Genomic DNA, 22,144 nt, shown 5'->3' on the forward strand with positions numbered 1-22,144 from the left:
CCAGTGGCTCCATGGCAGGGTCAGTCCTCTTGGCTTGCCTGTTCCAGGGCAGGAAAGGCCACTGATGGAGATTGAAATAGAGAAGATGGACAGAGTAACATGGGTGCACAAAATACAAAATTTGTTGGAACAAGAAGAAGAAAACATATCCCAGTTAATTGGAAGAATGAACTTGCCTTATACAAGTTTATTTATTTATTTAACTAATTATGTATGTTGTGCCTTATACAAGAAAGTATGGGTTTATTGGATTCTGTTATGGAGATAAATTATTAAAGATATTACAGGAGAAAAAATGGACAGAAAGAAAGAAAAAGAAACCTGAGGGTTTACCTGAGGGTTAAAGAAAATTGGAGGATTTTATTTAGTTAATAACTGATTTAAATTTACTTAAAAAATAAATATATACAAAATTGATATATATGAATTAGAAAAAATAGCTGGAAATGTTAGCATGTGGATGAATTGTTTTATAGGTGGTTATTATGTTAAAGAAAAAAATGTAATCAGATTGGAGAATTAGATTGGAGAATGGTAAAGAACATATTATAAGAGATGGTTGGTTTTATTATAATTTGGAAATTAGATTATTATTATTTGATATTAATGATTAATTGAACTAGTTGAGATGATAAAAAGTGAATATTTAGAAGAGATATTATAGGGAATTAGGAAAAATCTATTATATTTGATATAAGAAATATATCAATGAATAGAGGAGTTAGAAGTAGATGGAAGAATTGATTTATATGTTATACTTTGGTAATTAGATTATTTTGTTTTAATATTAATGTGTATTTGAAGTAAGTTTATGTCTGATAGAAAGTGAAAATTTAGAAAATATAGTATAGGGCATTAGGGAAAATTTAGTATATATTATATAAATAAATGGCTAAACTAATAAAAATAAAATAAACTAATAAAAGGCAAAAGTAGATTAGTAGCTGAGGAGATATAGTATGATTGACAGGGGGAATAGTCAATTGCTTATAGTTACACAGATAGGAACCTTTCTCATATGGCTGCAGGTGGGCAATTCTCTGTGTCAGGTACGAATAGACTATCTTGTCGTTCCCAGGGCAGAGACAGAACACACCGAGCTGCTGCCTAAGGAGGATGTTCATAGGATCTCTGCAAGAGTCACTGCTCTGGTCTGGCCCCCTTTCAATCAGCCTCTGCTGATTGTGGAATTTGGCAATTATTCCACATGTCTTTCCAATGGGGTGACAATTTTCTATACCAGGGGTGTCAAACATAAGGCCTAAGGGCCGGATGTGGCCTGTGGAAGCTTTTTATCAGGCCCTTGGGCTCTCAGCTGCTTAGCAGTGCTGAGGTGGCACTGCTGAAAGGGCAGGCCACATAAAAATTAGGCTCTCCCATGTCATGAAAGATGATCAAGATTTGTGTGTTTTCTCTTCTGTCATTTGCAGCTAATGAGTTCCTAAGTGAGAAAAAATGCTTATTTTTGGTTATGACTTGTTTAATGACATCACTTCCTGCTTAATGACATCACTTTCGGCCCTCAGCAGGCATCATGAATACTGTTTGGCCCTTGGTATGAAACTACAGTAGAACCTTCAAAGTTGGCCACCTCTCTATAATGACCACCTCCTTAAGTTGACCTTTCAAAGTATGGACAGAAATTGCATATACACTATGGGAGACCAACCTCTCTATATTGACCACCTCTGTAAGTTGCATCTTGACCACTTCGACCATTGCACAAACCAATGCACATAGTATTAATCTACCCTCAGTAAGTTGCCAAATGAATGTGATACTGTGGGCCTGTGTTTTGTCTGGTTTGTCCCATCTTGGAAAAGCAAGAAACCACGTGACAATCCCTCCCCTACGCCTGCTAGTGCATGTGCGAAAGAGTTTTTATAGGTGGGCACACTGCATCAATTGTACCTGGCTGCCAACTGTACCTGGACATGTACCAAGTTGTGAGGGACACGAGGTTGCTTGTGTATAGATCCTTCTGGAGCACTTCACAATCCCTTCTGATCTTCACCACTCAGAAAAGTTTAGTGTCATCCACAAACTTGTCCACCTCCCTGCTTATCCCTGTTTCCAGGTCATTTATGAAGATGTCAAAAAGCACCAGTCCCAGGACAGATTCTTGAGGCACTCCACTTTCCACCTCTCTCCATTTTTTTTGGTCAATTGCCCATTGACACCCACTCTCTGTTTCCTGGTCCTCAACCAGTTCCCAATCCATGAGAGGACCTGTCCTCTTACTCCCTGACTATGGAGTTTTCTCAACAGCTTTTAGTGAGGGACCATTCTGGCATTTAGTGAATCTGAGGAGACCCAGTGGAGGCCAGGCAGCCTAAGTAAAAAAGTGTGTGTTTTTTTTAGCTGTTTGGGCTATGTAACATGCTACATGCTATGGGTTGGCAAGGGATAGCATTGGTCAGCCTGTCTGCTATGCAGAGGCATCGCTAGAGGGGGCACTGCACTAAGTTTTGCTCCTCTCCCTCCCCTTGGCAGCCATTCGCCTCTGTTTCCCCCACCCCCACCCACATGGCTCCAAAGGGGAGGGGAGGAGCTGCTTGCACGTTGCGGGAGGCTCTCTGCAACTCTGATCGTGGACTGTTTATTCTCTGTCTCTTGATATAGATCAGGGGTGCTCACACTTTTTTGGCTCGAGAGCTACTTTGAAACCCAGCAAGGCCCGGAGATCTACCAGGGGGGAAGGAAGCATCTGACAGACACCCCCTTTGATGTATGGAGCCCCTGCTGGACCAGGTCAGAGGAGGCCCACCAAGTCCAGCTTCCTGTGCCCCACAGTGGCCCACCAGATGCTTCAGGAAGCACACGGGAGGCCTTTCCTCTCTCCCCACCCCACATACTGGGGGCAGCCACAGGTCCCCCCAAGAGGCATATGCCCAGCCTTGCTGCATTATGGGGGGAGGAGCTCCCCACTCCCCGCCCCCAAACTCTTTGTGGCTGTGCCCCGAGACCAGCAGGGAGAGGGAGGCGTCGCAGGTCCTCCTCTGAAGGGGCAGGGGGCTTCCCCGTTTCCATGGAGAGGGGCTGCGCATGCAGGCAGCAGGCGGGGGAGACACTGCTCCCACCGGCCCTCCTCCTGCAGCGGCGGGGGGCCAGGGGGGTCGTCTCACCTGTCAGCCCCGACCGAGAGCGGCAGCGGCTGCAGCACTTACTTCTGGGCTCCTACAGGGGCGGCTGGGCCGGGCATGGCTGGGCTGGGTTGGGCCGGACCTGACTGGAAGGGAAGGGGAGGGTCACTCGGGGCCTCCCGCGGCATCCGCCATCAGAACTCCCATCTCGAACTCCATCTCAGAACTCCATCTCAAACTCCCGCCCCTCCCCCCTTCCGCTACGGAGCCCCAGGAAGCGCCTCAGTCCAGTGCAGCCCAGCTCCCCCTCCTGCCACTGCCCACTTTAGCTCCTGCTCTTCTGGCATGCAGCGCCACGAAACTGATGAAACTGACTAGAGTCTAGTCAGTTTTGTTGCTGCGTGCCTGAAGAGCAGCTAAAGTGTCAGTTTCAGTGTCAGTTTAGTGTCAGCTAAATATGTCAGTTTTGTCTAGTCACTAGACGAAACTGACATGTTAACAGTTTGGAGAGACAGGGTTCCGCGATCTACTCATTTTGCCTCGCGATCTACCGGTAGATCGCGATCTACCTATTGAGCACCCCTGATATAGATTATATAGATAGTAAGCATCACAAGAGGATCAATTCTCATTGATGTTTGCAATAAAACTTTTAAAAAATCCAATCTAAATAATAACTTGGCCTTGCATTTGTTGTCCTGGGAGCTAAACTTGATAATATTTAAATACCTTTTTTTCCATATGTTGACCACCTCCCTATGTTGACCAATTTCCTCCAGTCCCTTGGGTGGTCAACTTAAAGAGGTTCTACTGTATTTATAATTATTTATTTTAATTTGCTTGATGGTGTCACTTCTGGCCATGACATCACTTCCAATGGGTCCTGGACAGACTATCCTTCTAAAAAGTGGGTCCCGGTGCTAAAAGTTTGAGAACTGCTGCAATAAGGTGTTAGTAAGTTGACATGGGGTGTGTGTGTGTGTGTGTGTGAGATTCGACAAGTTTTCAAAATCACTAAAATCAGAATTTGGAGGAATAAGACCATCATGTTATATATCAATCAATGTGTAATTTCATGCAGAATGCAATGAAACAAACCAGATTGAAATATCTGTGTTCTAAGAAAAGTTGCAGCCAAAAAACCGGTGGGGGCAGGGCGGTGGTACACCATCACGCCCACCTGGGGCATTGCCCCACCCACTACATGGGGTGACGTGCAGGCCTCCCGCACTGGGTGATGCGAATCCTAGTGATGCCACTGCTCCTTACTAGGGAAGGCTCTGACTGTCTCTTCCTAGCATCCTTATCTCCTCTGCATTCCTTTTTCATGTGTTAATATAAACATCGTGAGCCCCTCTGTAAAACTAAGGTTTTTGTCTCTTATTGAGACTTTTCTAAAATCAAGCAACTTTGGTTCCCTACGGCCTGTCTCTAATGACTACTGTGTCCCCATATGTGGGTTACAATCTGGGGCAATGACTATTCTGTCCTAACTTTTGTCTATGTGTGCTTTTTGCTCTAAAAGCATGAAAGTCTAAAATATGAAGCTACAGAGTCTTTCTAGTGCAGGGGTGCCCAAACCCTGGCCCTGGGGCCACTTGTGGCCCTCGAGGCCTCTCAATGCGGCCCTCAGGGAGCCCCCAGTCTCCAATGAGCCTCTGGCCCTCTGGAGCTTCGTTGGAGCCCACACTGGCCTGACGCAACGGCTCTCAGAGTGAGGGCGACTGTTTGACCCCTCACGTTAGCTGTGGGACGAGGGCTCCCTCCACTGCTTGCTGTTTCACGTCTGTGTTGCAGTAGCGGCAGCAAAGGAAAGGCCAGCCTTGCTTTGTGCAAGGCCTTTTATAGTCCTTGAGCTATTGCAAGACCTTCATTCATTCATACAAGTGCATCTTTAATATATTCATTTATGTAAACTTATGTAAATTTATTCAAATTTTAAATGTAAATTAATTCTTTCCCCCCCTCCCCGGCCCCTGACACAGTGTCAGAGAGATGATGTGGCCCTCCTGCCAAAAACTTTGGACAGCCCTGTTCTAGTGCATACAGGCATAAATCAGTGAGTGAATGTTTCTGCCAAGACGTGTGTGTCTCTGCCAGGATGTGAGGCCCATCTCTCCAGCAACCACCTGGCACTTCTTATCTCCGCTGCATTCCATACTCTGAGGCCCAACCAGCTTCTGTCAGACTAACAATTTTGCTTTTAAATGAGATCAAACAGCTTTTTCCCATTCTGTGTGTTTCTATGCTTTAGCAGTGTGGCTTTTAAGCTATTGGCTTGAATGGCATGTCACCCAGGTTGTTGTCACCTTGGTTATTCTGCCACTTCTTTTGGTAGGGCCGCTGTGAGATACAGGAAGCTGGACTAGATGGGCCTATGGCCTGATCCAGTGGGCTGTTCTTATATTCTTATGTTCTCATCAGAGGCACGCCAGGGACACTGCCTTCTGGTTTGGGGGGGGGGAGCCACAGAACTATTGTACAGTGTATAGTGACACAGGCATAGTTAGGTGCTCAGAGGGATTCCACGTCTACCCTGCAGTAGGAAGGAAGGAAGGAAGGAAGGAAGGAAGATGCCCCTGCATGTCTATCCTGCAACGCTGCAGAGAAAGCTTGCAGAAGAAAGAAAGAAAGAAAGAAAGAAAGAAAGAAAGAAAGAAAGAAAGAAAGAAAGAAAGAAAGAAAGAAAGAAAGATGCCCCTCGCTCGCCCCCAAGAACATAAGAAGGGCCCTGCTGGATCAGGCCCAGGGTCCATCTAGTCCAGCTTCCTGTGTCTCACAGCGGCCCATAGATGTCTCAGGGAGTACACAAGACAACAAGAGACTTGCAACTTGCTGCCTCCTCCCTGCATCTAGCATTCTATTTGCCCTCACACACACGCACAAACACACACCCCCAGCAAAGATACCAGATTGCAATTGGGTTTAACTTGTGCTACTTTATTGCACACAGTGACCAATTTTTAATGCATGAAACCTACTGAATAGCCCATCCCTCCCTCACCGGTCTGGGGTAGGTGAAATAAATACACCCACAGCCAATTTGGATTACATTAAAAAATTCCTACCCAACCCTCATAATGAGCGCCCAGCTAATCTCAGACTGTACATTCCTGACCTGGATTCTAACCTGTGATGGCTTTTTTTCTCTATAAATCTCACAATCTCCTTTTAAAGGCCTGCGTTTCACAACATTTGTTCCTTATTTTATCACTTCACATGGTCCACCTATTGGAAGTACCACTGGAAGCAACAAGGAATGTCATTGCTAGTTACTGTACTTCCAGAGTGGGAGGCCAGACACAACATGACAAGCACGGCTAAGAGGCTCAGGGTGGATGGAAGGGCTTTTTAGAGAGCACAAAAAGCCAACACTGGGGATCTGTCTGCGAAGCTGAGCCTCCTACTGCTGCCTGTCGCATTGCTGGTCTCACTGTGGGGTCTGTGGGTCTAATGCATACTACCGGACACCACCCCAAGTACCACCAGTGGTATGAGTACCACTGGTTGAGAAGCACTGATCTAGGCCTTCAGGTGACACCACCACATCCTGTGGCAAAGGGTTCCTCAAATTAATAATGCACTGGGTTGAGACACATTTCCTTCTGTCTGTTATAACTCTCTTGACACTCAATTTTAATGTATGTCCCATGGTTGTGGTGTTGTGCAAGGGGGGAAAAGAACTTCCCTTTATCCATCCCCTGAAGAATTTTGTCTGTCTCCATCATGTCTGCCCCATGTGCCTTCTTTCTAACTGCAGACCCCCAAACATTGTAACCTTCTCTCACAAGGTTTCTAACCTGCCTGCCCACTCATCATTTTGTTTGCTCTCTTCTGCGCCCACTATGTTCCTTGAGTTGTGATGACCAGAACTGGACGCAATACCCCAGATGTGGCCTTACCATTGATTTGTGAAATAGTATAATAATATTGGCTGTTTTATTCTCCATCCCTTTTCACATACTCTCGAGCATGGAATTGGCCTTCATAGCCCCTGCAGACTGAACTGACATTTTTATCAAGCTGTCTGCCAGCCCCCCAAGATCTCTCTCCTGATCTGTCACAGATAGCTCAGAACCCAACAGCGTATACCTCTGAGCCTTTGACTCAATCTCAAGGGTCAAACTATGGGAAATACTAGAAGCCTCTAATATCGATAGATGCCTGCTCTTCCTCATTCAGGCTTTGCATAAAAACACCTCGCTTCAAGTGAGATGTAGTACTCAAGGCCATCTTACAAACACTGTGTTGACACAAAAGGGAGTTAAACAAGGTTGTATTTTGGCCCCGTTATTGTTCAACTTCTACATCAATTCCCTAGTGGGCCAGTTAAACAACAGTGACTTTCACCCTCCAAAAATTGCAGAGAGGCATGTAGCAATTCTGCTATATGCGGATGATGCAGCCATACTTTCTAGGACCCCAGTCAGTTAGAAAAGCACTACGGAAATTGTCAGCGTATTGCGTGGAGAACCATCTGGAAATTAATTACAGCAAAACCAAGATTATGGCCTTTGGTAAGAGACCTAAGATTCGCCCATGGATGATTAACCAACACAAGATTGAGCAAGTGTTACATTTTAAATATTTAGGAGTTAATCCTTTGTAAAGCTGCATTTATTTGTTATGTTATATTTATTATTGCTTGTGGACTCCCAAAATGCCAATAAAGGTTATCAAAGCAATATTTAGGAGTTGTTTTCCACTCAAGCAGCTCCAGAAAATCCCATGGCAGATATGTAGCATTAAACGCCCAGAGAAACTCTTCTGCAATCACACAGCACATGAGAACGAAAGGAGGTCACTATCTCCCAGCTGCTCTTAAATGATTCCAAGCAAAGGCTATAGCCCAACTATTATATGGTTCACAACTGGGACCCTTACCCAACATCAAGACATTAGAGCAGGGGTGCTCACACTTTTTTGGCTTGAGAGCTACTTTGAAACCCAGCAAGGCCTGGAGATCTACCAGAGTTTTTTTTACAATGTTCACGCCATCATAACATATAACATTTATGTGTACAATGTATGTTGGTGTACCTTGAGCCCCACTGAGTATAACAGGACTTACACCTGAGTAGACATGCCTAGGATTAGGCTGTGAGGCTGCAATCCTAGCCACACTTACCTGGGAGTAAGCCCCATTGAGTACAATGGGTCTTACTCCCGGCATTTCCTCCCAGAGGCACCTGAAGGGGGGGGGTCGGCACTCCGTGATCTACTCATTTTGCCTCGCGATCTACCGGTAGATCGCGATCCACCTATTGAGCACCCCTGCATTAGAGTGTGTACAATCCAAATTTCTGAGGGCAGCTTTGGGAGTCCCCAGAGATGTTCCCAATGTCAAGCAACATCTGGAGACTGGCCAGATTAAAATGGAGGCTAGGGTGTGGATTGCTATTCTTGTATACTGGTTTAGACTACATTATCAGCCAGTTGATCTTGCCCCACTAATTCTGCAAGATGTCCACAATTCCAGGTGGACTTTGTGAGCTGAGCTGAAAATAGCCACATTGGGCCTCTCCTCATCGATCTTTATCCATGGGCTTTGAACAGGCCAGGAAAACCATCAAGCAGCGTATAGTGGACAGAGAAAGACAAAATGTCCTCAATAATGCCACAGAATTTTTTATAAAGGAAGACCTCAGATATACTGCAGTTGCAGCCCCTTATCTTACCCAGCTGGAGGTGCATAAACATAGAAGGGCATTCACACAGGCCCGTTTTAGTGCACTGCCCTCAGCAGTGTCGGAGGGGCGTTACAAAAAGAATCCCTTTTTGGAGCGGCTCTGCCCATGTGGACTGGAGCAAGTTGAAACCACGAAGCATGTTCTGCTGCAGTGCATGCTTTACAGAGACATTTGTGCCGCTCTTATTTCTCCATTGCTGAGCCGTTTCCTGGGTCACACATGCCAACAACATACTTATTGACTGCTTTTTGATTCTAACTCGGCTGTCATGTATTGTGTTGCGAAATTTTTTGCTGCCGCTATGAGCATTCAGAAAACCATGGTGAAAGATCTTGGATCAATTTATCCAGACTAAGAACACTGTTCGGATACAGTTGTGAGATATGATCCAATATGTGTGAGATATGATCCAATATCTAAGAGTAATTTAATTAGCAGATTATTGTACAGAGTTTATTAATCCTTTTGGATATTTAGCATAATTTAGCATAATAGAGGTAATACAGTTGTAGAGATGTATGGGTGATAGGGCCCTTTCAAATTTGGATTTTAAACTGTTTATGATATTAATCTTCTTACTTCTTATGTTATAATTGCGTTGATTTTATTTTGGGCTGGTCTGTGACCATAATAAATAAATAAATAAATAAATAAATAAATAAATAAATAAATCCAGTGTCACCTGTCCTCTGGTGGGCTCCCTGACTAGCTGCTCTAAGGCACAGTCATTGAACATGTCAAGAAATCTGGTCTCTTTCGTGACCAGAGCAGGAACCGATCCAGTTGATATGAGTATAATTGAAGTCCCCCATGATTACAACCTGCCTCTCCTTGACAGGAGTGTCTGGAGGGGATAGTATCCCAGCACACATTGCTTGCACCAGGGTACGGCTCCTCCAGCCTCTGACACACCTGCTGCCCTCCTCCAGTCCAACCAGGAACATCCACCAGAAGTGCTGTCGTGACCGGAAGTGACATCATCAAGCAGGAACATTTTTAACAATCCAAGGCTGCAATCCTATCCACACTGACCCAGGAGTAAGTTCCATTAACTATCACTGTTAAAAGAATATACATAGTAGCTTGTCCATGTCTGTCACATTTCCCCAAATGCAGTCACATACCATGGTAGCATCAAATCTATTAAAAGTAAAATATTGAAACAAATGGGGACCCTCCTGAAATTGGCTTGCGACCCACCTAGTGGGTCCCAACCCACAGTTTGAGAAACACTGAGTTACACTGTTATAAATAAATAAAGGCTGGGCACTTTGCATGTGCCTCTCTGAGGATTGATTTCATTTGTACCTCACCCTTTCCCTAAGGCAGTTTGAGAATTGCACTCTTTGGGGGACAGGGGGACTGCGGCGACGCAATTGCCATGATTGTGCCACTGTTGGGAACAGAAGGCGAAGTTTAGTCTTACCTAAGCCCACACTGGCCTCCGGGGTATGCGGAGAGCCCTGCAGAACCCTCTGCAGCCTTCCCTGTGCCTCAGAAAAGTTAAAAATAGCAACTGCGACCCACTCCTGGTTTCAGAAGTAGGTCTCAATCACTATTTATAAGTTTTCTGAGGCACAGGGAGCCCTGCAGAGTTTTCAGAGGGGCTCCCCACACGAAGGCTGGTGTGCACTTATGTTGCGAGGTGTAATGCAAAGTCCGCAGCAAACCTCAAAAGCAAACTTAAAAAGTAATGTTGAAAACAAACTCAAAGTTGAAAACACTAAAAATGGACTCAGTAAGCAAGAATGGCAATCATCTGCAAGCTTTATTCGTTGCCAGCAACGGGCCTCTCAAGAACATCTGTTCAAAATGGGGAGCACAGAGAGCTGTGTGGTAACTCCCAGTGCCTCCAGAGAATAGTAGCATTTCAATGTGTGTCTTTTGCTTAAATAGTTCTGGTTCCTTTGTTTGAAAAATCTCTCTGTCATTGGCTAGAGGGTTCATGACATCAGAAATGGGGCTTTTCACTTGATTTGCCACAAGCTTTCAAACATCTGATTGGTCAGTGCCATATATGGAAAATACATTTCCGGAAAAACACTGTTTCCAACAACCTGTAGGTGGCGCTGTTTACCCATTTATTCAGGACTAATTTTGAATTCTTCTCTATTAATTAATATAAGCTTCTTATAAACTAAATATTAGGTTCTTTATGATCCTCAGTATGTATTCAAACTCAATTTGATAACAAACAATCCAAATTCTTCTTAAAAACAAGGGTTTTTAAAGAGATTTCTCTTCGTTAGTCCTGCTTTCTCTGTTAACTTTAGAATGCAGGCAGAGTATTTCTGGAATGTTTTTGTTAGTTTGGACTTCTAATGATACTTTCCAGATGCTCTTGCTTATTGGTTCTTGTCCAGTGATTTGTAGTTGTCTTGTATCTACCAAGCTCTGTCAAACAGGATTAACTGTTCTTTATATTAAACTTCTTCTGAACCTAACTATCTGCTCCTTGGCGCCAGGGGAAAGCCATTAATTGTCTGATCACTCCCTTATTTTCTGTATATTGCTCCTTATCTAGCTGACAGGCATGATATAGGGTTGAATATGCTTTTTGCTTAGATAAAGGTCTTATCTGTAAACTGTCTTTAGAGTCTCCTGTCAAACTCTTAATTAACTCCAGGCTGGCATCTTCATTTTCAAGGATACATCTATAGGGATACATCTGAGACTTAAGTCTTTTCAATTTTGCTTTCCGCTTTTCTGTGTTTTCATGCTCTAATTCAACTAATTTTAAAAGCTAAAATTCACTTCTGATACTACTTTTTGTTGGCCACCTTCAGTCTCGGAAGACTATGGTGTCACGCTCTGAATGGTGGTTCTGGAACAGAGTGTCCTCTCCAGTGCGCGAAGCCTGGGTAAAGTAGGTATGGAGGATAGGCTGTTACCCATGCAGCAAATCCCCCCTCTCCACATCGCTGAAATGGTCCAATGGAAAGGCAGAGGCCAATACGGTTGGTTCCAGTGATGTCGCAGGAGTTGCCAGAACGTGACTGTGTTCATGGTGATACTACTAACATCTAAATAACAACAACAACAACAACAACAACAGGTATTTATATACCGCCTTTCTTGATCTTTATTCAAGACTTTATTCAAGGCAGTTTACATAGGCAGGCTTATTAAATAGGGATTTTTACAATTGAAAGAAGGTTCTTTCTTTCAAGAACCACTACATTCAGGTGTTTCATTCCAATCTGGCTTCACATTCTGGCCTCCATCCTCCCATGTTCAGAGCAGATGGAATAGCTTGGCTTCAGCTTGTCAGCTGCTTCAAGGTCACACGGTGCCGGTGGCCTCGAACTGGGAACCTTGTGGATGTTATCTTCAGGCAGACGAAGGCTCTACCCTCTAGACCAGACCTCCTGCCCTAAAGCAATTAAACATCTAAAGCAATTACTTTTGATATATTGATGAATGCATGCTAACTGTGTAATCCTTTGACACTTCCATGATGCTTCCCGTGTGCTGCCTTTACAGAAATAGCCTCAAACAGCTCTCTAAGTGCATATTTTGGTTCTAAAGAAGCTTGTCTGATTCCAAATTGCTCCCTATTCAGAAGCAGGAATTCAAGTTTAAAGTGTCCTTTTAAAAGATCCTGCTCTGTTCAGCCTATCCTAATCCATCATTCTACTAACTGGCATGACAGCAGTCTTTTGTTAATTCACACCTTTAAAGATACTCCTTATCTAAACAAAAGCACATTCACAGTAGCCTGTTAGATCTGCAAAACCTTCTCAAATGCAGTCACACACCATGGAGTTGCTTTGGTAAGACATGAAACCTTCCTGATTGCACATTTTGGGTTTTAAAGAAAGCTTATTTAGTTATATTTAAAATTCAGCATGTTTACTGTTCAGAAGATCTTTCTTTCTGTTTTCTTCTGTTTAAAAGCAGGCATCTCATTTTGAAGCCTAGCTTCATCTATCACCCTGACAACTGGAAAATTCCAGTCTTTAATTCCTTTGAAGCTCTCTATCTAGTCTGAAGTTTTAAAGGATGCATCTCTGTAACTCTCTTTGCAGACAGAGCCTAAAAATGCACTCCAAATTCTGAGCATCGCTCTATAAGTTCGCCTTTGCTTGTTTGTGAATATCTAGCCACAAACATTTTCCCTATTTCTAATAATTTGGTTAATTAAACTAATTCACTCAGAACATAGCATAACATTGGTTTCATTAAACATAAGCAAACACCTGAACACCTCCCTATTAAACTGCCCAGGCATTTGCTCTGTTCAGCATGGCTACAAACATTCATAGCTTGGCATCATTAAACATGTATACATTTGGTTTCTTTCCAGACTCACAAAGAGAGTCTGGTCTAATAAGAAGCTGACGGAACATACCAAGATCCAGGTCTGCAGAGCTTGCGTCCTGAGTACACTTCTGTACTGCAGCGAGTCATGGACTCTCCGCTCACAACAGGAGAGGAAACTGAACGCTTTCCACATGCACTACCTCCAACGCATTCTCGGCATCACCTGGCAGGACAAAGTTCCTAACAACACAGTCCTGGAACGTGCTGGAATCCCTAGCATGTATGCACTGCTGAAACAGAGATGCCTGTGTTGGCTCGGTCATGTTGTGAGAATGGATGATGGTCGGATCCCAAAGGATCTCCTCTATGGAGAACTCGTGCAAGGAAAGCGCCCTACAGGTAGACTACAGCTGCAATACAATGACATCTGCAAGAGGGATCAGAAGGCCTTAGGAATGGACCTCAACAAGTGGGGAAACCCAGGCCTCTGAGCGGCCTGCTTGGAGGCAGGCTGTGCAGCATGGCCTTTCCCAGTTTGAAGAGACACTTTGCCAACAGTCCGAGGCAAAGAGGCAAAGAAGGAAGGCCCATAGCCAAGGAGACAGACCAGGGACAGACTGCACTTGCTCCCGGTGTGGAAGGGATTGTCACTCCCGGATTGGCCTTTTCAGCCACACTAGATGCTGTGCCAGAACCACCTTTCAGAGCGCGATACCATAGTCTTTCAAGACTGAAGGTTGCCAATACAATACAATTTGGTCTCTTAGCATAAGTTTGGCTTTTGTCTTTTCCCAGCTTGCATCACTTAGGTAAGCATAAAACTCCCCTGCTTTCCCAGGTGGTGGCACAATCGTAGAGATCATATTGCCACCATCCCTCCGCTCTGCCCTTTAAGGGAGCAGAGAAAGGGATTCCCAGGCTGGTGGGTAGTGGTTCACCAGTTTAAGAATCCCAGCTCTAAGCAGTATAGATGTGCCCCCTTATCTGTGGGGTTCTGTTCCAGAACCCCTGCGGATAGCTGAAAATGCGGATATAGGCAAATACCTGACCCTGTGGTCTGGGGGTGAAAAGGATGGTGTACTGAAAGCTAAAACTGTCTATTACTGTTATGGATTTTCTACTGATTTCATGTTTGCCGCTTATGTTGGGTAGTTTCTTGTTTGCTACACTCTTATTTTGGACTGACAATCAGCCTGAAGAAAACACAGGTCATGGTTCAGGATGTGGACTCACCTCCCTGCATTGCAATCTCTGAGCATGAACTGGAGGTTGTCCATGACTTTGTGTACCTTGGCTCAACGATCTCTGACACTCATTCTCTTGATACCGAGCTAAACAAGCGCATCGGTAAAGCAGCTACCACGTTTTCCAGACTCACAAAGAGAGTCTGGTCCAACAAGAAGCTGACGGAACATACCAAGATCCAGGTCTACAGAGCTTGCGTCCTGAGTACACTTCTGTACTGCAGCGAGTCATGGACTCTTCGCTCACAACAGGAGAGGAAACTGAGCGCTTTCCACATGCGCTGCCTCCGACGCATCCTTGGCATCACCTGGCAGGACAAAGTTCCAAACAACACAGTCCTGGAACGTGCTGGAATCCCTAGCATGTATTCACTGCTGAAACAGAGACGCCTGCGTTGGCTTGGTCATGTCGTGAGAATGGATGATGGCCGGATCCCAAAGGATCTCCTCTATGGAGAACTCGTGCAAGGAAAGCGCCCTACAGGTAGACTACAGCTGCGATACAAGGACATCTGCAAGAGGGATCTGAAGGCCTTAGGGATGGACCTCAACAAGTGGGAAACCCTGGCCTCTGAGCGGCCCGCTTGGAGGCAGGCTGTGCAGCATGGCCTTTCCCAGTTTGAAGAGACACTTTGCCAACAGTCTGAGGCTAAGAGGCAAAGAAGGAAGGCCCATAGCCAGGGAGACAGACCAGGGACAGACTGCACTTGCTCCCGGTGTGGAAGGGATTGTCACTCCCGGATTGGCCTTTTCAGCCACACTAGATGCTGTGCCAGAACCACCTTTCAGAGCGCGATACAATACACTCTTATAGATACAAATGGCTGGGAATTTTGTGTGTGCCTCTCCGATTATTGATTTCATTTGGATTCCACCTCTCTTTGAAGCTGCACTCAGCAGCCCTGTCCCTCCACTTCAGCAAAGGCTGCCATTAATCGATGCTGGGATGACTCGCCCCAGTGGCATAGCTAACAGGGGTGCAGGGGATGGCAAACACACCAGGCAACAAGCTTTGGGGGGGATCAACCTGAACATTACAAGGGTGGCCAAAATGTGAAAACCTTGGTATGTTCGAATAACACCATGATGTTATACACCATTCCATGTGGAATTTAATGCAGAATGCAATGCAACAGACCATCTCAAAACATCTCTCTTCTATCAAAAGGTACAGCCAAATACCCAGAAAGTGAACACAACTGCATCATGTAACAAAAACTGGATTTTTTTTAACTAAAAAGTAACCAGTGAGATTGATTGTTCTGAGAGCCAATTAGGTGTTGTTATGATGCAGCCGGGAACCAATAAGATGTTGATATGGGAAGAGTCTGCGAGAAGGTGGCAGAGCCAGTAGGGGGCAAGCTGTTGGGGGGAGGAGGGGCGGGTTCTCCCCCAATTTTCACTCTTTTAAAAGCCTAGGTGTGACATCACTTCCAGTTGTGACATCACTTCCAGGGCATCATTCTGAGTTCGGATCTGGGCTACATGATCATTAAGTGTGCTACTGACTAGCCCTTTTCACTGCTATGCAGTTGACCACCCCACCATACCTGACCCTTGGAATGCCGTGTGTGTGTGTGTGTGTGTGTGTGTGTGTGTGTGTGTCTGACACACTGTTGTGTGCATGCTTGTGTGAGGGGCCTCTTCTTCCTTTGCATGTCTCTAATGGCAGGAGATGAAGCTGGGAATCATCTGGGAGGAGCCTGCCCTGAAACTCACTTGTCGACACCCCCTCCTCTGGTTTGCACCCTCTGTGCTCAATGTCCAGTTCAGGTCTCTGAGACCGGGCTGCACTGGGCATGAAGGAACACACCCAGGCAAGAAGCAATATGAACAGAGCTCTGATCCCAAAGGCACAGAATGAGTCTGGACTCTGAGTTCTGCAGACTGAGGATCTGGACCCTTCCTTCTCTTTTCTTTCATTACACTAAAGCAAGTTTCTAGCTCTTATTATGCCAAAAGGAGGCTTGGACAGGTGTGGTCAGTGTCTGGAGAAGCAGAGAAAGCCAGGATGGCAACAGTGGTGGCCGGCAAGGAGGGGGATCCCAGTGAAGAACTGGAAGCGACCAGTGCCTTGCTGGATCTCTTACTCTCCCAGGGGCAAAAAGAAGCAGACTCACCGTGCAATCCCAGGCATGTCTGCTCAGAAGCTAGTTCCATGGAATTCAGTGGGTCTTACTCACATGTAAGTGTACATAAGATTGCAGCCATAATAGCATGATATTAAGATCATACAACTCACGATATGTACCATTTGTAGGGCTAGCCCCAGACACCCTGGCAGTGGCGTAGCTAGCGGGAGTCAGTCTGCCCTGGTTGCCACCCTTGGGGGTGACACCACTAGTGACCAAAATTGCGAAAATGGCAATTTGTAAGAATAATACCATTGTGTTATATACCATTTGATGTGTAATTTGCAGCAGAATACAGTTAAACAAACCAGAGTGAAATAACTCCATTCTATCAAAAGTTACAGCCAAAAAAAACCCATAGAACAAATATACAGCTCTTTGCAATAAAAAGCAGATATCCTTAAGGTGACATGCTGGGTGTGTGTGTGTGTGTGTGTGTGTGTGTGTGTGTGTGTGTGTGTGTGTGTGTGATGCAGGAACTGTGTTTGGGGAGACCATGAGCACAACCTTAACTCCATAGCTCAGGTCAACCAGGTGGGTCGGCCTAAAAGGTTTAGGAACCACTCATACGGGATGTTTTGCGTTGGGAGTCAGGTCTGTGGAGGGCAGTGGGCTTGAAGCCCCCACCTCTTGGTTTCAGAGGCTTCCTACACTGTGCAGCTGGAGGTGTGGGGCAGAGAGAGCAGTGTCTCCAGGGTCTGATGCCATGTCCTAATAGGACCATCTCTGGTCCGTGGACACCCCAGGTAGGAGCAGGCCGGAGAACAGGTGGGCAGCAGCATCCAGGAGCCATCAGGACCTGCCTGGGAGGCATCCCAGGACGACCCCCAGAGGGGGGCTGCACACAAGTGGGAAGGACCTGGATGCAGGGAATGGGATGCGGCATCCGGAGCCAGGTGGGGGACCAGCAGAGACCCCCGTCTCGCCCTCCTCTGTGTATCGGATGCTGCGTTCGGGAGGAGGAGGAGGGTAAAGGAGGGTTCGGCCAGCCAGTCCTTCCTCCGCACAGGCACTGCGAGGGTTAACAGGAGTGAATGGAAGCCAGTTCCTGCTCCGCCCCTTCCTCTGCCTGCCTCCTCCAGGCCTGCATTCCTCCCTGATGGGTCCCTCTGGGGTGGTGAGTGGGTCCAAGGGATCCTGGGGTGGGAGGAAGATAAGCTTCAGAGGGGAGAGACAGCCGGGCTCAAAGGCCAGCCAGGGAAGGGAAGGGGGAGCTGGAGAGGAACTGTGACACTCCTGCGCCCCCCAGCTGCATGCTACCATTTGGGGCTGCCTTAGAGGGCTCTGCTTCTGTGCTGGGGTTTGTGCGACAAGGACAAGGCCAAAGGGGGAGCAGTGTCAGAGCTGGAAGAGTGGCAGGAAGAGCCGGGAGCAGGAGGGATGCCCGAGAACCATGTTTGAGCCCTGGGACTGTCCCTGAAAGGGAAGGGGGTGGGGGCTTCTCAAGTGTCTTTTTTTTTTTTTAATTGTGTATCCTTCAGATCCTCCCTTCTTGCTTGGACTGTTTTCAGCTTCTTCATTCCTGGTGTGAACAGAGGCAGGTGGAATAAAACTCATTACCAAGAGAGCAGGAGTTTACAACTGGAAGGGATCCTTCCAGCATCCTGACCTGGCCCAGAGAAGACAAAGCCCCAGATCTCTGCCCTGCCTTCACACAGCCTGGGTCAAAACATCTGTATCATTCCAGGTGTGTCTCAGCGGGACAGGTGATGTGGTGGTGGGGTTTCATTCCACTTACACAGCATTTCTCCATATTTGTCTTCTGCCACTGGAAGGAACTGGTGATGAAATCATCACTAGTCACTTCCAGGTTGGGCACCACTTACTCCAAGGGTGCCCTAAATGTGTTTTATGGTTCGTTTATGACACCTAGCGCTGGCGCTGAGCTCCAGCACTATTGGCCATTAGGACTGGGCCCTTAGAGAGATAATAGAACTTCCACCCACGACTGTTCTGGGAAACAGCCCTGCCAAGATGTCCCCATTACACCTGACTTCCTCCTGCCCCCTGCATCAGCCAGTCAGCGTTCCCCTCATCATCAGGTACAATCCTCTGAATTCCAGGACATCACCTGGAGTGGATACAGCACCTGTCTTGTGTGCTGCTCAAGGTCACTCCTAGGGACTGGGCTTTGTGAATGAACAGCTGCATGAGGACTGACTGGAGGCAGACACTGCAGTAGAAAAAGTGGATGTTGGTGGGCCTGAAATGCTCTTAAGGAGCAAGGAGTGCAAGGAGAGGATGGAGGTGACTGGACATGCAGGAAGGGGAAGATACAGGAACCAGGTGGCAGAAGGAACAATGTGAAGCAAGTGAATGAGTATGTGAGTCTCACCCAACCAAGACATTTGTGGGTTGGGGAAATCATGTCAAGTTGAAGAAGGAAGAGGGCATGAAGGTTCAATGACCTCCCATCAGGTTTGTCTCCATCACAGGCAGTGGGATGGCATCCGGGCCACTTTCCAGACCGTCTCCTCTTTCACATGGAGCAGAATCAGCACCTCTGCAGCCTGCTCGGGTAAGGGGTGGATCTTCAGAGCAACATGCAAGGAACACCTTGTTCTGTCTTCCAGGCCTTGAAGGAAGCCTTTTTGTCTGGTGCTATAAAATAGTGTATTTGACCACTCAGAAGAGTGCGTGTGAACTCCAGAGAACCAATCCTGTAATTGGTCTCCTTTTATTGGGATGCTCTCACATGTTGTCTGATGTTCCTTGGAATTGAGAATCTGTGTCTCGAAGCAGTACTCTCCCTTTTCTACTGCATTGGGGGAGCCCTCAATCATGATGGCTGGAGTGAGGAGCTGCATGGAGCCTTTTCTCCCCAGCCTTTCAGGAGTCCAAGTCACAAGCACCTCTGTCCTTCCAAACAGTTTTAAGTGTCTTGCAAGTCTCGCCAGGGAGCTTCTGCCCCCTCTGCTTGTTGGACACCATGGCCCAGCTGCTACTGCTGGCCATTCGCTTCATCATGATTGGTTTTGGATTTTGGGTTTTGTCTGAATGCCAGATGGATGCAACAGGGTGCTTTGCCTGAGTGTGAGCAAGAGAAGGTGGCTGAAGGCAGGCTAAGGTTGTGACGTGGCTGAACCCAACAGATTATGGCTCAGGGCAAGAGCAGCTCAGAGAACATTTGCTGCCCTCCTTTTCCAAACAGACCTTCAGTTGTGAGCAGCCAAGCAGAGCAAGCAGACAGCTACAAAACCTGGAATGGCTGGCTGTTTGTTAAGAACAAACTCTGCCCCCAGGAAGAGGCCATGAAAGCAGCGCAGTGCTGAGTGGGCAGTGGCTGAGGGGAGGACATTCTGGAGAGGCACTGGGGCTGGGGGGGTGAAAAAGGGGCACAGCCAGCAGCACGATGGAGGTTGCTCACTCAAGAATGCCACACCTGGGCATCCCTGTCTGGTGCATGCTGGAACAGAGGGATTTCTTGGGCTGCAAGGATGCCAGTTGGCTGCTGCCCTCTCTGCAAGCTGGGGCACCCCACCTGGGCATCCCTGTCTTGTGTGCACTGGGACAGAGGCATTGCCAGGGCTGTGAGGATGCCACTGTGGCTACTGCCCTCTCTGCAAGTTGTGGTCTGTCTTCAACCACCTGCATCCTTCCTTTGGGCATCAATATAATTGAGGAATTCAAGGAATGGTACAGAAAGAGATCTTTAGGAATACCCACTATTGAAAGGAAGGTTAAATCATGTTCTGTGTCCCGTATTGTGTGTATGATGAAACAGTGATGGAGTCTGAATGTTTCCCGGACCACTTTTCAATTACTGGCAAGTCGTCCTGCCTCCCAGTCTAATACCATCGATGTGGTTACTGAATACCATAGAGGTGGTCACTCAAGCAATGTGATAGTTTTCATCAGGACCACGTGTGTCATACATGGATAGTCCCTGTTACGTTACAAAAGAGAGGAGAAAATCACATGCCAAGAGCTGGTCTGATTTGCTAAACCTACTGCAGGAAAATGCCAGTTGATCCCAACTTACTTTCTCTTTCAGGCTGAGGGCAAAAGAGCAGGGAAATGTTCTATTGAAAGGGTGGGACATTCTCTCTGGGAACAGAACCGTTTTATTTTTTCTTCCAGGGTCTGGTGTCCTTCCAGGAGGTGGCTGTGCGCTTCACAGAGGAGGAGTGGATTCTGCTGGAGCCAGGCCAAAAGGCTCTGTACAGGGATGTCATGCTGGAGAATTATGAGATGGTGGCCTCTCTGGGTAAGGGTGTCCTTTATTCTTGGTATGTAGGAACCAAAGACATGAACTGCTATTCTGGTTTCCCTGTTGCAGTACGCAGCCGACACCGCAGCTCCAGAGACTCAAGGTCAGGCAGATACTCCCGGTAAACAACGAGGCACAGACACAGCAGTGCTCCACCACCAGATGTCCTTTACTTGAAGATATATACAATATTTACAGTGCAAAGGCAGCTCAGCAAGCAAACAGCAAAGATAGCACTTTTCTTAACTCTCAGATAACCAACTCCACCGACGTAGCTTCCCGCAGACACTCCACATAACATCTCCCACCACAGCAGCTTATACATGCTGCAATATATATTGGCACTGGCCAATGAGAGGCGGGCTACGATCTGGTAATCCTATGACTCATTGTCTGGTGACATGTCTGGTGACATGGTGTTGCAGGTTATTGCATCAGCCAATTCCATGATGCATCAGTGCTACACTGCATGTATGCAGGCCAAGACATCAGGGCCTAGCCTTGCTCTGTCTGGCCTGTAAATTGACTATAGGCCTGGGGCATATATCATAACATTTCCACTGTTAGAATTGCACAATAAAATGGGGCATGTAGGGTTGGAACTTGTGTTCTGCACATGCCTGATGTTCCTTGCTGTTATAGAGCTGAGCATGGCCTGACTGATGCTCTCTGGACCTGCAAAATGCACCACTTGTACCTGACAGTGCTGGTCATGCCTCCTCCAGTCCTCCTTCTGTATTGTTCAGCTTCTTTCCCCATGAATTGGTGCTGGGGGGATTTTGGGTGACCTACCCGCTGGTCCTATCACCAGGGGAATGTGGAATTTTGCAGGCTGACTGAAGGCGCTGTGTATCCATGACCTGTACTTCATGTCTTCAGAGGAACACTGTTGCACTGGGGGCATGATGTGGGTCTCCTCTGGTTCCCTCTATGGATGAAGGGGGCCAGGACTGAAGATTATTTCTCCCGACTCCCACATATGTTTTCCAGATCACCTCCAGGGCTTGTGGCTGATGCCATCTTGGACTTGGTCTATCTTGGCACCACGAAAGACATTTGGAACATGCCACTTTGCAAGCCCTATTTGGGCATCAGAGCCAAACAGGCCACTGGAATCCTCCTTCTCTTGGTTTTCTTTAGGGACCAGATCTTGATACTTTTTCTTGTTAGGAGAAACTGCTTTGTACAGGAGGAGGTTAACTGCCATTATGAGTCACAGGAAAGCCCAGGGGTGTCTTGGCCCATAAAGCCACTCCTTCTCCAGCATGTGAGAGGTTTTCATTTAAGCAGGAATGAGGAATTGAGATTAATTTCATCTCTTTCTGATTCCAAGAGCCATGTATGTTTGCCTGACCACCTCCACGACTTGTGACTTATGCCATCTTGGTTGTTGTCTGTTGTGGCATCAGCAAAGTCTTTGGAACCTGCTGATTTGCCAGCTCTATTTGGGCATTGGATCCAAATGGAGAAACTGTCAACTTCAGTCCTCTTTCTTCTGCTTTTCTTCAGTGACAGATCTTAG

General features: G+C 46.6%; 1 protein-coding gene across 1 annotated transcript in view; it reads left to right on the forward strand.

Annotated features, from left to right (window-relative positions):
• LOC136640525 (uncharacterized) overlaps positions 1-22,144 on the forward strand; it is a 117,019-nt gene that overhangs the window by 45,364 nt on the left and 49,511 nt on the right. The window lies entirely within an intron of this gene.

Source organism: Tiliqua scincoides, chromosome 2, assembly GCF_035046505.1.
Source record: "Tiliqua scincoides isolate rTilSci1 chromosome 2, rTilSci1.hap2, whole genome shotgun sequence".
Taxonomy (NCBI): domain Eukaryota; kingdom Metazoa; phylum Chordata; class Lepidosauria; order Squamata; family Scincidae; genus Tiliqua; species Tiliqua scincoides.